The sequence below is a fragment of the Dasypus novemcinctus genome, chromosome 6 (genome assembly GCF_030445035.2).
Source record: "Dasypus novemcinctus isolate mDasNov1 chromosome 6, mDasNov1.1.hap2, whole genome shotgun sequence".
NCBI lineage: Eukaryota > Metazoa > Chordata > Mammalia > Cingulata > Dasypodidae > Dasypus > Dasypus novemcinctus.
The window spans coordinates 28320280-28334838 of NC_080678.1; the positions used below are offsets into that span (position 1 = coordinate 28320280).

At 41.1% G+C, this 14559-nt stretch overlaps 1 long non-coding RNA gene across 1 annotated transcript; it reads right to left on the minus strand.

Annotated features, from left to right (window-relative positions):
* Window positions 1-6493: 6493 nt before the first annotated feature.
* LOC131278976 (uncharacterized) lies at window positions 6494-12438 on the minus strand. Its single transcript, XR_011648941.1, has 3 exons — window positions 11789-12438; window positions 11420-11616; window positions 6494-6803 (listed from the first exon to the last, which is right to left on the minus strand). It is a non-coding gene; the product is annotated as an uncharacterized lncRNA (long non-coding RNA).
* Between the last annotated feature and the right edge of the window lie 2121 nt (window positions 12439-14559).

A 14559-nucleotide genomic window follows, 5' to 3' on the forward strand; every position in this document is an offset into this window, starting at 1 on the left:
TGCAGTCACTTTAGAAAACACTTCAGCGGTTCCTCCAAATATTAAACATAGAGTTACTGTATGACCTAGCAATTTGACTCCTAGGTATATAACCATGAATGATCATAGCAGCATTATTCATAATAGACAAGAAGTGGAAACCACCCAAATGTCCATCAACTTATGGATGGACAAATAAAATGTGGTATATCATACGTGGAATATTATTCAGCAATGAAAAGGAATCAAGTGCTGATACATGCCACAATGTTATGCTAAGTGCAAGAAGCCAGTCACATATTGTGTGATTCAATTGATACAAAATTACTAGAATAGGCAGCTGCATAGAGACAGAAAGTAGATTAGTCCTGGCCTAGGCCTGGGGTGGGCGTAGATGGGGAGTGACTGCTAATGGATAAAGAGTATCTTTTAGGGGTGATAAAGATGTTCTAAATTTGATTGTGGTGATGGTTGCACAACTCTTTGAATATAATAAAAATCATTGAATTATACTTTACACAGGTGAATTTTAAATGGGTATTGAATTATATCTCAAGGCTGTTTTTTTAAAAAAGATTTATTTATTTATTTATTTTTCTCCCTCCCCCCACCCCGGTTGTCTGTTCTCTGTGCCTATTTGCTGCGTCTTCTTTGTCTGCTTCTATTGTTGTGAGCGGCACAGGAATCTGTGTTTCTTTTTGTTGCGTCATCTTGTTGTGTCAGCTCTCCGTGTGTGTGGCACCATTCCTGGGCAGGCTGCGCATTCTTTTGCACTGGGCGGCTCTCCTTACGGGGCGCACTCCTTGCGTGTGGGGCTCCCCTACGCGGGAATACCCCTGTGTGGCACTGCACTCCTTGTGTGCATCAGCACTGCGCATGGGCCAGCTCCACACAGGTAAAGGAGGCCCGGGGTTTGAACTGCAGACCTCCCATGTGGTAGATGGATGCCCTAACCACTGGGCCAAGTCCGCCACCTCAAGGCTGTTTTTAAAAGGAGAATAGGAAAGATAAAAAGAATATTTAAATGAAGGGAGGGATGAACAAAAAATTAAACAAAGGTCAAAGAGAAATGGAGGACAAGAATGTTATATGACTATATTAAGTAACTAATACATCTTTTTAGACATGCATTAGAGGGGGATGCTTTTAGCAGGCAAATTGTGATCAGGGAAAGGGATGGTTAATAATATGAAATAGAGATTTTCAATCTGGGCTGTGATCTTAAGTACTAAGCTGTTTTTCTTAGTATTTTTAAGCAGTGTTTTGTAGTTCAGGCAGGCTGTTACCCTGTTTTTTGACTTCACTTATTTGAATTTGGCTGGTTTGAGTTAGTAATGGTGATGCATGATGGCAAGGGACACTTATGACATCAGTACTAATAGGACTGCCAAAATGCTGGAGGCCCTGCCAAGCCTCACGAGTTGTCCCAAGGCCTTGCAAAATCCAAATTGCAAAACAGAAAGAATGGACGACTTGCTAGTTTGGTGCTAAGTTTTGGGGGATTCTATGTTTAAGTGCCAAAGGTGAAAAGATTCTGGCACAAAGTAGTTACTGTAACTCAAATGCAAAGATAATTACAGTGCACTTAAAATCCAGGCCATGCTTTGTCAGTTTCTGTAGGAGAAGGACTTGCAAACTTGGATGTCTACATCCAAGGACCTGGCAGAGAAAAGAGAAGCGCCTAGGTTGTCAGATGGAGAGCCCCTAACCCAGCTTAAGGGGCAGGTCCTGTTCTCCTCCTGCTGCTTGTTGTGCTGGAAAGAAAGGACCAGTGCTGCCAAACAAGCCTTCTGATTTTTCAAGAGGAGCTGAAGATAATGGATTTTTAAATTGTGAAATCTTTTTAAAATGCTGACCTCAGAATGAGAGGAGATATTTGCAAATCATTTATCTGGTAAGGGTCTAAGATATGGACTATATAAAGAACTCTTACAACTCAACAACAAAAACACAGCCCAATTTAAAAATAGGAAAATTATCTAAGTAGATATTTTTCTAAAAACATATACAAATGTTCAAGAAGTATGGGAAAAATGGTCAACATCATTAGCAATCAAGGCAATGCAAATCAAAACCACAATGAGATACCACTTCATACTCACTAAGATGGTTATAATAAAAAATACAAATTATAACAAGTATTGGTGGGATGTAGAGAAATCAGAACCCTCAAATAAGATGGTGGCAAAGTAAGATGGTATAACCACTTTGGAAAACTATCTGGCAATTTCTCAACAGGTTAAACATAAGAGTTATCACATGACTCAGTAACTCCACTCCTAGATATTATATCCTGAAGAGAAATGAAAACATTATGTCCACACAAAAACTTGTACATGAATATTCATAGCAGCATTATTTATAATAGCCAAAATGTGGAAACAACCTAAATATCCATTAACTGATGAATGGATAAACAAAATTATGCTGAATACAGTGGAATATTATTTGGAAATAAAAAGGATCTAGTATTGATACATGTTACAACATGGGTGAACCTTGAAAACATGCTAAGTGAAAGAGACAAGTCATAAAAGACCATTGATTATATGATTTCATTTATATAAAATGTCCAGAACAGGCAAATCTATAGAAATATAAAGGATCAAGTGTTAAAAACTGCTCTTTGACCTTGAATGAAAGGGGGAAATGGCAAAGACAAATGAGTTGATATGACTAAGAGTCTTCCAAAAAGAGTCAGGAGGTCATCAGAGGGGTTGTGCTTACACACACCTCAGCAGGGCCCCAGAAAAAGTCAAAATAGATACAACCCTAGGTACTGGTTCTCCTGAAGGCTGTGGAGATCCACAGGGTATAAAATCATGGCAGATGGATTTTGAGCTCTGTGCCATGTCAGAGGGCCCTACTTTGGAATTTGTGCTCCTGAGTGTGATGGAGCTGGACTCAGAGGTGACTTTTCTATACATGCCTCTTCTGTCACTTTTACTGAACCTGTGTTGGCACTAGGGAAGGTGTATACTCAGGGGACTTGAATCTCTGGACTGCCCATATGCCAGCTGGGCCCTGAGCCTCAGCAGAGTGGCGACTCCTACTCTCTGGTTCGTTGGTGTTACCCAGGTCAGCTAACGGGGAGGTGAAGATGGTCAACCACCACACCAGGGACTCAAGAGTGCCTACAACTGTAAGCAAAGGAATTGCATTCATCTTCCATGTGGAATCTAAGCCCCCTCTTGATCTAGAGGTGGAGGGGACATTGCCATCCCAAGGTCTACAGAATGGAGGAATAAAATAAGGACTAGATAATACTGATAATACTGATATTCTACTACAAAACTATTGTGATGAGTAATAGAAGAAATTTTAGCATCGAGGTGGAGAAAGTGGCCACAGTAACTGCTGAGGGTAGGGAGAGGGTAGAAGAGATGTGATGTGGGTGCATTTTTGGGATTTTGAGTTGCCTTAATGATACTGCAGGGTCAGATGCTGGACTTTATATATCCTGCCATAACTCACTGAATGTACTGGGGGAGAGTGTGAACTACAGGGTAAACTATTATCTGTGTAGTGCAGCAGTGCCCCAAAATGTGTTCACTTGGTGTGATGAGGGTGTTGCAATGATGAGGGAGGTTGTTGGTGTGGGAGGAGTGGGGGGGGGTATACAGGAACCTCTTATATTTTTTAGTGTAACATTTTTTTTGTGATGTATTTATCTTCAAAAAAGTACAATTTACAAAAATGATGTGGTGGGGAGTGGGGAGTAGGTTATATGGGAACCTCTTATGTTTTTTGTTTTTTTTATGTTTTTTAATGTAACATTCCTTGTGTTCTATTAATTTAAAAAAATTTTTAAATAAAAAAATAAAAAAGACAAACAAAAAAGAAAAAGTACACTAGTGCTTGCCTAGGGCTGGGGATGTTAGGAGATAGGGGCAGTAGTTGCTAAAGGGTGGGGGTGTCTTTGGGATGATGAAAATGTTCTAAAATTGATTTGGGTGATGGTTTTACAACTTTGTGAATATGCTAAAAACCACTGAGTTCTATACTCTAAATGGATGAAATGTATTGTATGTAAATCCTGTCCCAATAAAGTTGTTACCAAAGGAAGAATACAGTGAGGGCTATACTGCCTTCTGAGAGGGTCTGTGAGGCTCAGCTTCATTCTTCTACGTGTAGGAAACCAGAGAAGAGTATGTGCTGCCTATTCTAAAGTCACACACCTATTTAGTGGCAGAGCCAGGGCCACAGCTTCTCTTGATCTTGACCTCTAGGCCGTTTCCTCAGTCCAAAACCTGGCCAGGAAGGGACTATGAGAAGTCAATATTATGAACAGCTGGATACATTCTTTTTCCTTTACCACATTTTGCAAAGGTTCCCCAGGGACTTCTTGAAAAGGGGATAAAATATGATAAAAAGGGATATTCCTTAAAGAAGTGACAACCAGGGAGCTTCCCTGAACCCTTTTCCTATAACATGTGAGGATCTACGTGTTTCAGAGAACACTTACTCTGTATGTTTCTGATTCATTTATACTTAGCTCATCAATATGTTGCTTGTGCAAGAGTCATTTGATGACCAAGAAATCCTCGGGGCCTCTTAAAGTTTTCTTTCTTTCTAATTTGAAACAGGGAATTGAATTTTGCCAAGAGTAAATGGAACTCAGATATCAAAGGTCTGAGTTCAGTTTTCAGTGAACACAAAGGGTGAGTGGATTCTGAACTGAGCCAAATGCATTCTCCCACCCTTAATTTACAGTACATTGTCTTGGCAGGCTCTGCAGTCCTGAAAGTTGGCATTTCTTCTCCCATTCCTTTCTGGGGTGTAACCACAAGCCAATTTTTACTTAACTTTACAAAAATAAGGAAAGAACTTAGCCATATTATAACAATTTAGGATATCCTTACTCATCACTGTTCTTATAACTATTTAATTTATTAGAGCAAATTGAAATGTTTGAGAAGGCTAAAATCCTCTTCTAAAGTTGTGATTTTGTGTGTGATCTCTTATAAGAATTTGAATTGTTTTTTAAAAGATTTATTTATTTATTTATTTCCCCTCACCACTCCCGTCAGCCCCTGCCCCCGCCCCGGTTGTCTGTTCTCTGTGTTTAATTGCTGCGTCTTTTTCTTTGTCCGCTTCTGTTGTTGTCAGTGACACGGGAATCTGTGTTTCTTTTTGTTGTGTCAGCTCTCCGTGTGGGAGGCGCCATTCTTAGGCAGGCTGTACTTTCTTTTGCACTGGGCGGCTCTCCTTACCGGGTGTACTCCTTGCGTGTGGGGCTCCCCTACGCAGGGGCACGCGTGGCACAGCACTCCTTGCGTGCATGAGCACACTCCACAAGGGTCAGGGAGGCCCGGGGTTTGAACCGTGGACCTCCCATGTGGTAGATGGACGCCCTAACCACTAGGCCAAGTCTGCTTCCCAGAATTTGAATTTTTTTAGTTCTCTCATCTGGGTCTTTATCAAAAGGGTAGCTGCTCCCTGCCCGAAAAATGTTCAGACCAGCAACCATTTACAAGGTTGAATACTAGAAGACTACTATTGCTTGTAGTGCTCAGATTTAGACAATGGAACAGGTTTTTTTCATTGTTCCTTCAAAGGAGAAAGGGTGAGAGAATTTATTAATACTTTGAGTTTCTTTTATTATTATTTTAAACCTTTTGTTTAGAAATACTTTCAAAATCACAGACATTTATGAAAATAATACAAACTCCATGTAGAGAACTCCAACATACCCACCCCAGATACCCTGATCCACCAATTTTAACATTTTGCCACCTTTGCCATTTATTCTTTCTTTCTTTCTTTCTTTCTTTCTTTCTTTCTTTCTTTCTTTCTTTCTTTCTTTCTTTCTTTCTTTCTTTCTTTCTTTCTTTCTTTCTTTCTTTCTTTCTTTCTTTCTTTCTTTCTTTTCTTTCTTTCTTTCTCTTTCTTTCTTTCTTTCTCTTTCTTTCTTTCTTTCTCTCTCTCTTTTTCTTTCTTTCTCTTTCTTTCTTTCTTTTCCTCCCTCCCTCCCTCCCTCCCTCCCTCCCTCCCTCCCTTCCTTCCTTCCTTCCTTCCTTCCTTCCTTCCTTCCATCTGGCTTTGTTGTTTTTTGAACATTTGAGAGCAGGTTCACACATTATATTACTTGAATACATACTACTTCTATGTAGTTTTCCTATGAACAAGGATATTCACATATGTAATCACCTTTAGTACCGTTATCAAGCTCAGGAATTTAGTATATTATTAAATTTAATGTACTATTTATTGATAAAAGGCTTATATTCTACATTACAGTCTTTTTGAATGTCTCAATAATATCCCTTTGAACCTTTTCTTCTCCATTCTTAGATTCTACCCAGTATCATATATTACATTTAATTATTATTATCTCTTTAGTTTTTCTTTCTGTTTTTTAATTGTGGAAACATATACAACATAAATCTTCCCACCCCAACCATTCCCAAGGATGCCATTCAGTGTGGTTAATTGCATTCAAAAGTTTCAGGACACTCACCACCATCCATTACTGTAACTTTCTCTTCACTGTAAACAGAAACCCTACCCTCATTTTGCACTAACTCCTCATTTCTCCTGCCCCCCACCCCTTGTAACCTGTGCTCTATTTTCTGATTCTATGAGTTTTTATATTCTCTAATATTTTCTTTGTGGTTACCATGGGGTATAAACTTATCCTAAATGTATAAACAATCTTGTTTGCTTCGATACTAACTTAACTTCAATAGCATCCATGAACTATGTTCCTATACCCCTTTATCCCCTTACCTTTATGTAGTTCTTGCCACATATTACATTGTTATACACTATGAGTCCAAAACCATTGATTTATCATGACATCTTATATATTTGCCTTTTAGATCCTGCAGGAAATAAAAAGTAGAATTACACATAAAAAATATAGTACTGGTATTTATATTTATTTATGTCATTATCTTTACCAGAGATCTTTATTTCTTCATGTGGCTTTAGTCAATTGTCTACTGTGCTTTCCTTTCAACCTGCAGAACTCCCTCTAGCGTTTCTTGCAGGGCCAGCTTAGTGGTGACAAACTCTCTCATTTTTTGTTTATCTACTAATGTCTGAATCTCTCCCTCATTTCTGAAATACAGTTTTACAGGATATAGAATTCTTAGTTGGCATTTTTTTGCCTTCAGCACTTTAAATATGTCTTCCTATTGCCTTCTTGCCTCCATGGATTCCAAAGAGAAATCAGCACTTAATCTTATTGAGGCTCCCTTGGACATGTCATGTTGCTTTCAGAATTGTGGCTTTCAGAATTTTCTCTATCTTTGGCATCTTCAGTTTGATTATAACATGGTGCAGTGTGGGTCTATTTGGGTTTATCCTGTTTGGAGTTCATTGGGTGTCTTGGATGTATATATTCATGTCTTTTGTTAAAATTGGGAAGCTTTAAGTCACTTATTTCTTTGAATACTCTCTCTGCTTTTCCTCTTTTTCTTCTCCTCTGGAACTCCCACAATGCATATATTAGTACACTTGGCTGTGTCTCACAGTTTCCTCAGGCTCTGTTTACTTTTCTTCATTCTTTCCTCATTCTGCTCTCAGACTCGATGACTTCAATTTTCTTATCTTCATGATCACTGATTCTTTCTTCTGCCAGCTACATTCTGCTGTTGAACCCCTCAAGAGAATTTTAAATTTCTTTTACTGTTGTCTTCAGCTGTTTGGTCCCTGTTCATAATTTCCATCTCTTTATTGATACTCTCTTTGTGTTCATCTATCATTTTCCTGATTTCCTTAGTTCTTTGAACATGTTTTCCTTTAGCTCTTTGAGCATATTTAAGACCATTTCTTTCAGTCATTGTCAGGGATGTCCTAGATCTGTTCCTCATCATTGATGGTTTCTAATCCTTTTACCATCTCCTTTGCCTGTAATGTTACATCCTATTTCTTTGTATATTTTGTAATATTTTGTTAAAACCTGGGCATTTTGATATTTTATCTCTGAGGTATCTGTTCCTTAAGCTTATATCCAACTAGTGTTAGGACAGAGCTTTCCTTCAATGTGAGGGGTTAACAAAGAGAATAAAGAAGGAGAACAAAACAAAACAAAACACCTTTCCCAGTCCTTGTAGATTGATCTGTGAGTGTGCTCTCCTTCAGAGCTTATCCATACAAAGACTTTAGAGAACAGCTCTAAGCCAAAGAATAGGAGCCTCCTTGGTTCTTTCTGCCTGAGAATCTTATCTTGGTCCTAGGAACTCCCCTATTTACACAGATAGGAATGTTCCTTCTTCCTGAGGAAACAGTTTCCTCAGAGTCCACAGCATTGTACTGTATGTCCTATAGCCAGCAATCCCTTACCCAAGGCAGTATGACCTAACATACTGTAGGAGAACTCTATGAGCCACCTTCAACATGCAGGTAAAGTTCTGGGACAGTGAGTCTCTCAGGCTGCCACCAGACAGATTGGGCCAGACATACATGGTCCCAGTGTAAACATGAGGGTTACTCTTCTCCCTCTTGAAATGGGACCAGGGACCCACACTGGGAGCTGTGTGCTTGTAAGGGGGGGGGGAGGGACCAGTCAGGGTGCCAGGAGACCTACAGCTTCTTTCCTTCTTTCTTTCTTTCCTTCCTTCCTCCCTTTCTTTTTTTGTCTTATTTTCAATAGCTTTTAAGACACCTTTTCCTTGATTCTATGCCCACCCTGTTACTATAGGCCTTTAACAGTTTTCCAGAGATTTGAGAAAAATGTTTCTGTCAGTTCTTATTGGTTGTTGAAAGATATTGTGGGGGATGGAACCTTGAAGCTTCTCCTTATGCCATCCACTGAGTTTCCTTTTAATAAAAAACATTCACAAAAGAAACAAAGAAGCAGAGCAAAATTAAAACCAATCACTCCAAATTCCATTACCTACAGATAACCATTGTTAACAGTTGTGCATCATTTTCCTTTTATTCTAAAAAAAGTTTATATCTATAGATATTTATATAAAATGAGATATTGTTTTATAATCTATTTTTTATTTATTATTTCATGATTGTCTATATTAATAAACTTACATCTTCTTCAAGCATAAAATTCAATTGTACAGATGGAACTTAACTTAGCCAATTCAGTGAGGAATCTTTTGATTGCAAGCAAATGCAAACCCATGTGAAACTGACTTGAACACAAAAGGGAATTTTTTGGCTGATGCCTGAAAAGCCTAGTGGGAGATCTGGCTTAAGGTGTGGCTGGCTTTAGGGCTCAAAATGTTATGAGGTTTCTGCTTTTCTTCATCTCTCTGGTCTTTCTTCTGCTGCTTTGGTGCCATTCCAATGTTACATGCAGAGGCAGCCGTTCCAGCATATATGTATCCAGGTTCTTGCCTGGCAGAAGAGAAAAGGCTCTGTTCCAGCACTTACAGCAAAAATCTCATTGCATTGCATTGATCCCATAGCAATCTCTGAGCTCAGCACTGGGGCTTACGTCTGGGTCATATGATACACCCTGGAATCTGAGTGTTTCACCAGCATAACACAGACTGAGAATGAGGGAGAGAGGAAGGTAGTGTGGGAGAAGTGGGAGATCCACAGAGGAAAATTGGAAGATGGTTATAAGAAGGAGCATGAATGGATGTTGGATGACCAAAATATCGTTCACAGTTCAGATACTTTGAACTTGTTTCCATGTACTTCATGTTTCTGACTCCTTCTAAGGCACATCCAGTTTGAGTTTGAATGATGAAACTGGTTTCCTCCATTTTTCTACTGCATGGACAAGGAAGTGAGATGAAGTGATGTCTAGGGTCCCTTCCAATATAACTTAATGACTAAGTGTGTGGGGGCTAGGAATCCATCCCTCTGCCCAAATGTACATGGCAGTGCCACCCCTTACTAGTTTGGGGAATCTTGGACAAGTGATTAACCTCTGCTGGCCTCAGTCCTCTCAATCAGTAAAATGAGGAAAATAGCACTTTGGTTATTGTTGCTGTGGGCTAGGCACATAGGGCTCAGTAAATGTTAGGAAGGGTGACTGCTTCACCTCTTAATAGATATGAGGGTTCCACCTCTGAATAGATAGCTGGACTGCCAGAGCTGGAAGAAGAACTTGACCTCAGTGGTGTTCTCACCTTCTAGTGATAATTCAACCTCTCAAGAGGGGGAGGGATGGGAAGTGGATTTGGCTCAACTGATAGAGCGTCCGCCTACCACATGGGAGGTCCGCGGTTCAAACCCCGGGCCTCCTTGACCGGTGTGCAGCTGGCCCACGTGCAGTGATGATGCGCGCAAGGAGTGCTGAGCCATGCAGGGGTATCCCTTGCATAGGGGAGCCCCACGCGCAAGGAGTGTGCCCCACAAGGAGAGCTGCCCTGCGCGAAAAAGGCTTAGCCTGCCCAGCAGTGGCACCACACACACAGAGAGCTGACGCAGCAAGATGATGCAGCAAAAAGAGACACAGATTCCCTGTGCCGCTGACAAGAAGGCAGGTGGACACAGAAGAACACACAGTGAATGGTCACAGAGAACAGACAACAAATGGGGGTGGGGGGGAGAGAAGAAAAAAAAATCTTAAAAAAAAAAAAAGAGGGGGAGGGAAGCTTGTTATCCTACAGAAAGGACTTCAAATAAGGTTCAGGGAACGTGAAGTATTTTTCTTTCTTCCCTAAAGCCCAGATGCTTTAAATTGTGAGCCAATACCTCTTCTCTAAGTGTGATTACAAAATACCTCTCTCCTTTAGTTCCCACTTGTTTATCTCTCTGGCTTTTTTTTTTCTTCTCCAACTTGATTTTTCCTACTGTTAAGAGAAAGACTTTTTAACAACATGAAAATTAGGAGTTCACAGTCTGATTGAGCGATTCATGAATCGGGAGCAGCCAATCCAGGAAGCAGAAGGGAGCTCTGCCTAGGGGTGGAAGGGGATGCTTATATGGGGTAAAAGCAAAAGCAAGTGAGTACATGTTCTGATGGGCTGATATTTAGTTTCCAGTTACAAAAGAGGGGCCATATAATGTGGGGAGCAGACATATATTGGTTAATGTAGTATACTTGTCCCTTTTTTTTCTTGTTCTTTTTCCTCTGTGCATTTCTTATTTATGTACTTACTAATTTTTTTAAAGGAAGCTTTAGATTACATAAACGTTACATAAAAAATATAGGGGATTCCCATATGCCCCACACTCTCCCCCTTCCCACACTTTCCCACATTAACAATATCTTTCATTAGTGTGGGACATTTATTACAATTGATGAACACATATTGGAGCATTGCTACTAACTGTGAACTATAGTTTACATTATGGTTTGCACTCTGCCCCACACAATTTTATAGGCTATAACAAAATGTATAATGTATCCGTCATTGCAGTGTCATGCAGGACAATTCCAATGTCCTGAAAATGCCCCACATTACACCTATTCTTCCCTCTCTCTCCCCTCAGAACCTCTGGCAGCCACTGCCTTTATATCAATGATAAAAGTGCTTCCATTGCTAGAATAATAAGCCTATAATAGGATAATAATGTGTACCTTAGTCCATTGTTCATTCTCCAGTCTTGAGGATTTGGGGATGGTGATGCCCACTCTGTTTCTAACTGAGAGGGGGCTTAGATCCCATGGGGCAGATGGATGGCCTATCTTGATTGCAGTTGCAGACTCTCTGTTCCTTGGGATGGGTGTTGTCTATCACCAGCTCCTTGTTAGTTGTCCTGGGTGAGTTTAACGAACTGGAGAGTAGGTGATGCAACTCTACTGAGATTCAGGGCTCAACCAGCACATGAACAGACCAAAGTTTAAGTCTCTGGGTCATATATTTAACAAGTACAGTGATAATTATAGGTTCAAATAAAAGGGGCAGAGGGAAGAGGATTTGGCTCAAATGACAGAGCGTCTGCTTACCACATGGGAGGTCCAGGGTTCGATCCACAGGGCCTCCTGACCTGTGTGGTGAGCTGGGCCACGTGTAGTGCTGATGCACACAAGGAGTGCTGTGTCATGCAGGGGTGTCCCCTGCGTAGGGGAGCCCTATGTGCAAGGAGTGTGCCCCGTAAGGAGAGCTGCCCTGTGCAAAAAAAGTGCAGTTGCCCAGGGGTGGTGCCGCACACAAGGAGAGCTGACGCAGCAAGATGATGCAATAAAAAGAGACACAGATTCCCAGTGCTGCTGTCAAGAATACAAGTGGACACAGAAGAACACAGAGCGAATGGACACAGAAAGCAGACAACTGGGGGCGGGAGAGGGGGGAAGGGGAGAGAAATAAATAAAAAAACCTTAAAAAAAAAAAAGGGGCAGAAAAGCCTGTGTAGGAAACTAAAAATGAGTCTAACTCTGTTACATGGGGGAACATAAATTCCAAAGTAAGACCTACTGACAGGGTGTCGAATTCCTGAGCTTGTTTGCCAGGCTTATAGTGTTTAGATGTTTCTAGAGCCCTCAGGAGCCCTGCTGTTTGAGGCACTATTTACTGTAGCAGTCAACGAGATCCTGCTGAGACAAGCATAAGCATAACCTTTAGAATGACCTCCTGACTCACTTTGAAATCTCTTAGCCATAAAAACTCATTTGTATTTAATACTTCCCTTTTTTTATCTACTTGTCCTTTTTTTAATACCTAACCCTGCAGGACAAAGACCAGCTAATCACTAAATGTTGTAAAAATTGCAACTTTGTTGGGACTGCTCTGGCTCTCCCAGGAAGTCCAGAATTTGGTCAACTTTTATCTTAAAAAAAAAAAAAAAATCCTGCCACTCTTGGTAAGGGGGCTGCTCCTGAAAACTCCCAATGCACGTGGCTGTTTCATTTATTTATTTATTTTTCTTCCTTTAAAAAAATTATTATCTTTTAGAAAAGATACATAAATCACACAAAATGTTATATTAAAAAATAGAAGAGATTCCCATATACCCGGTTTCCCACCCCCCCCCACTCCTCCCACATCAACAACTTCTTTCATTAGTCTGGTACAGTCATTGCATTTAATGAGTTCTGTTTTATTTTTATTTAACACTACCATCTTTCATGTGAGGTCTGGCACCAGTCATTTTATTTACCATCTCTTTCTTTTTGGCTCCATAAATTTGGGGAACAAGGTACAGAGGTCTGCTGCTTTCCAACGTGCCACATTTTTTTTTAGTTCTTTCATACTTTTCTTACAGGGTCTAATTTAGCTTGTCTAAATATCCTACAGGGTCTAATTTAGCATGCCTAATTTAGCTTTTCTAAAGTGAATAACACCTAGAACTTTGGATTCTTGCAGACAGCAGAACCTATTTGATTCAGGTACAGATCATTTAAAAAAAAATATGGCCACTTTAATTTAGCAAATATTTCTTAAGTGCTGATTCTGTGCCAAGTGCTGTTCTAAAGCACCTAACAATGAACAGCAGAGCCATGGTCCCTGCCCTTGAGGAGTGCACATTCTGGGGACATTCATTCAAGCAGAAAATACATACTGAGAACTTATTATGTCATTATTCATCGTTCATCATTAAAAAAAACAGGCACAATCCCTGCATGGATGGTTATGTGGGCAGAACACAATAAACATCAATTTTTAGTATGTTAAAAGATAAGTGCTACAGAGAAAAAGAAAGCAGCGTAAGGGGGATTAGGAATACTGTTTTTACCTGTTTTTTTTTTTTTTTTTTTTTTACAATATTAAATTTGTTGGTCAAGGCAGATCTCATTAGGATGATACTTGAGCAAAGACTTGAAGGTGAGGTGAAGGCAAGGTGAAGAAAGCCTCTGTATCTGGGGAAAGAACTTTTCAGACAGAGGAAAGAGGAAGTCCAGAGGCCCAGGGGCATGAGGGTGTCCAGCTTTTGCAAGGACTAGAAGGTGGCCAGTTTAGCTGGAGCAGAATGAGCAAGGGGAAATGAGGATACACATCCTGTAGAGCGGTAACCCTGAGTGAAATGAGGGACCACGGAAGAAATGCTGAGCAGAGAAATGACAAGACATAAGACTTCAAAGGATCTCTCTGGCTGCTGTGTTTAGGCTAGACTCTGCAGGGACCGGGTGGCAGCTGGGAGGCCAGTCAGGACCTCCCGCGGGCACACGGGCGAGGCAGTAAGTGACGCAGAGTCGAGGATCTGACAGTGGGAAGTGCCGAGGAGTGGTCGTGTAACGGATCTATTCTGAACACAGGGCCAACAAGGTTTTCTGGCCGACTGCACGCGGGGTATGAAAGAAGAGTCAGATTTTTTGGCATGCTCTGTAAGAATGAAGTTGCCACTGACTGAGATGAAGACTTCGGTGGAACAGGTTCTTGTTTAGTTTTGCTGCGTTGGGCCAGGGGTTTCGTCTGGCATGTTAAACGTGAGGGGCCTATTAGCTATCCAAGTGGAGTGGGCAGCTGGATTTGAGGCTGTCTGGAGAAACAAGTTTTGGGCCATCTCTAAAGCCCCGGAGACCTTGTCGAATTCCTTCCAGAACTGACCACGTCGCCCTTCTCTCCGGTCTCTTAGAAGCCGGGACAGGGCTGGGTCAATAGCTCGGTCGGCCGTAGCCTCTTCTCCCGGCAAAGCCCTTCTCTGTGCTCTTTGGGGAACCGCGAGATAAAAACAACAGAAGCGAGGACGCGCCGCGCACGGCGACCGCCCGCTCACGGCCCCGCCCGCGGCGCGCGCACGCCACAGAGGGGGGCGTGGCCGGCGGGGGGCGTGGCCGGC